This window comes from Protobothrops mucrosquamatus, unplaced genomic scaffold (assembly GCF_001527695.2).
Source record: "Protobothrops mucrosquamatus isolate PMUCROS unplaced genomic scaffold, P.Mucros_1.0 scaffold1803, whole genome shotgun sequence".
NCBI classification, from domain to species: domain Eukaryota; kingdom Metazoa; phylum Chordata; class Lepidosauria; order Squamata; family Viperidae; genus Protobothrops; species Protobothrops mucrosquamatus.
Window position 1 is genome coordinate 165206 of NW_015387940.1, and position 3634 is coordinate 168839.

Below are 3634 nucleotides of genomic sequence, written 5' to 3' on the forward strand. Positions count from 1 at the left end.
TTTCTACTAATCCATCAATGGAGAAACTGTAGAAACATCGGAAAATTTGTGCAAAGTTCGATGGCACAATGTCAACAATACTGAATAACTCAGGACATGGCTATCAAATCTCAAAAACATCTGCCAGACTATCCCACCTCCTTTACATGGATGATCTGAAGCTGTATGGAAAAACATCATCTGAAATAGAATCGCTGCTCAACACTCTCCATATATATAGCCAAAGATATTGCAATGGAGTTTGGCTTGGACAAATGTGCCACACTTACTATCAAACAAGAAAAAATAGTGAAAACTGAAGGAATCAAGATGCCCTACGAAAATAACATTAAGAGTCTGGATGATGAAGATTACTACAAATACTTGGGTATCCTTCAAGCTGACAACATCAAGCACACTGAAGTCAAGAAAAAGATTAGAGGTGAATACATCAAGAGAGTGAAGAAGATCTTAAAGTTGAAACTTAATGGAGGAAATACCATGAAGGCAATCATCACCTGGGCAATTCCAGTCATTCACAGCTGGAATAGTGGACTGGACTCAAGCAGAACTAAAATAAATGGATAGGAAGACCAGAAAAATAATGACAATGAATCATGCCCTTCATCCAACCAGTGACATTGACAGACTTTATCTATCAAGGCAAATAAATGGGCGTGGAAGGCTGCAAGTACATCAGATGGTTGAAGAAGAAGACATGGCTTTAGAAAAATATCTGAAGGACACTGATGAAGATGCACTAAAATTAGTATATCAGGAAGGCTTACTGACTACTAGAGAGACCAAACTGGCCTACAAAAAAGACCAAATGAAGAACAGAATAGAGGCATGGGAAGACAAAACACACATGGCCAGTACATTAAAAAAAAATAGCTGGGAAAGCAGACAATAACAAGACCTGGCAATGGCTAAGAGCAGGAAAATTGAAAAAAGAGTCCGAGGGACTAATTCTGGCTGCACAAGACCAAGCCTTAAGGACAAATGCATACAAAGTCAAAATTGAGAAGACAGCAACAGACAGTAAGTGCTGCCTATGCAAAGAAGCTGAAGAAACAGTGGACCACCTGGTAAGCTGCTGCAAGAAGATTGCACAGACTGACTACAAGGAGCAGCATGACAAAGTAGCAACAATAGTGCATTGGAAGATCTGCAAGAAATATCATTTGCCTGTAAGCAAGAACTAGTGGGATCATAAAATAGAGAAAGTCACAGAAAATGATAAAGTTAAATTGCTCTGGGACTTCAGAATTCAAACAGACAAGCACCTGCAACATAACACCCTGGACTTAACAATTGTCAATAAGAAAGACAAAAAAGTCTGGATAGTGGATGTGGCAGTGCCTGGAGGCAGCAGAATAGACGAGAAAGAACTGGAGAAGATAACAAAATACAAAGACCTACAAATAGAAATAGAAAGACTGTGGCAAAGGCAAGCAAGGGTAGTACCAATAGTAATAGGCACCTTGGGTGCAATCTCAAAACAACTGGAGCACCACTTGAACACCATTGGCATTGACAAATTCGCCATTAGTCAATTGCAAAAGGCGGCCTTACTAGGAACTGCTTCCATCCTGCGACTCTAGGCCGACATCCTGTAGCTAAACGTGATATTTCAACTTGCTATTGTCTAAAAGACTTGGCTGACAGCCCAGAAAATAGATAAGATAAATGCAATCTTGAAACCTTAGCTGTGAAAAACTCAGTTGTGCTTTCTATTTAGTGGATTTCCTGACTGTAAAGCTTTTAGTCTAATATACCATCATGGAAGAAAACCAGGAACATATTTTTCCTATAGAAGAAGATCAGAAACAAATTCTTGTTATGTTGAAAACAATTCTCCAAAATCTCCATATAGCTGGTGAAGAAATAAGAAACTACAGAAAAAAACAAGAAGGCAGCCCAGATATCCAAACTTATGAGAATTAAATTAGAATATACTTAAATAGATAAGATGTGTATTATCTATTTTGAATATAAGGCATTGTTATGAATTGAGATGAAGAAAATTTTGGTTATGTAAAATTTAGAAATATAATTACTAACAATTAAATTTGAATATTGATCTGTGCGTAAAGGTCACATAAAGATGATTAAGATATATATAGGCTAAAACCTTATTGGTGAATATAATAAATATGTTTTTATGTAGTGGTAAGAAAAAATATTAGTTTAAACATGAGATAGTAGATACAAAGTGGAAGAGAGAGGAAATATTAAACGTTAAAAAAAAGAAATTTCGGTTATCAAATTTAAGATATTTGAAAATTATTAGAAAATAAGAACACTAAATTGTATTATTAATTTGTTGATATAGATGATGAGAACCTATATAGATAAGATGTATATCCTGAACACTAGACCTTGTGAGGAATTGTGATAAAGGAATTGGGGTCACTTAAAATTTGGAAATGACAAACATTAAACGTTAAATTTAAATGTTAATGGGAAATTGAAATTGGGAAAAAATTATTAGGTCATTGATTGTCTAAAAGATTGAATGTTAAAACAGTTAAGAGATATGTAAACTAAAACTACCGATAAATGTTAGAAAGTTATTTTCTATTTGATTGATAGAATAAAAATTGTATTAATCCAAACATGAGACAGTATATATCAAGGGGGAAAGAGAGAGAATATTTACTGTAATAGTTTGAGACCTGTACTAATGATATGGGTATGTAACAGAATTATTGTAATTCAGCCGCCACATTGCTTTTCAAATATATAGATGTAATATTAGAAAATCAATAAAAATTTATATAAAAAAGGAAAGGTTTCAAATGAAAATACTACAGTACATCTATAATTGTTAAAGTTGGCACATTCTGAAGCCATCTGAATCCCAATGTTCTTCAAGGACAGCCTGTAATCATCTGTGGGAATGACCCTGGAAGAGCCACAGTCTGGACAACCATCATATATAAGATATCTCAGTCCGCAGAAGGAGAGGTAGGGATGTGGGAAGCATTCAAGAAAGAACCCTATCTAGATTTTCAGAGAGTAAAAGTAGAGTCTTGCAAGATTCCACTAATGTAACCTTATAATAAAGATAGAGTTAGAAATTATAATTGTGCTTCTTGCCTAAACTTCCCTGAAGGGTTAACACCACCCCACCCCATGAAGAGCATTGCAGTAATCCAAATAGGGTGTGACCAAAGCATGGATGATTGTGTGTAATGCTCCCTGATCTAGGAAAGGCTGCAGTTGGAACACAAGCAAAGTTGCACAAAAGCCACAGCTACATCCTCCTTGAATAGGAGCCATGCATTCAAGAGGATCCTCTGAATTGTTCACTACATCTTTCTGGGGTACAGAAACATGATCCAGGCATAAAGATGGAAAACCACTGCATCCAAGAGCCCCTAAATCCCAATCCCTAAATCCTGATAATGAGAACAATTAATCAGTAGAAGGGTTTGTCTTCAGAAACTGTGTGTGCTCTATCACTGGATGTTTTTAAGAAGAGATTGGCTATTTATCCGGAATGATATAGGGCCTCCTGCCTGAGCAGGGGGTTGGACTAGAAGATCTCCAAGGTCCCTTCCAGCTCTGTTATTCTGTTTGTCTGTCTTGCTAGGTTTGAGCTGAAACCAGATCATCCAGGTAATCCACAGCATCACTTGGCCATACCAGG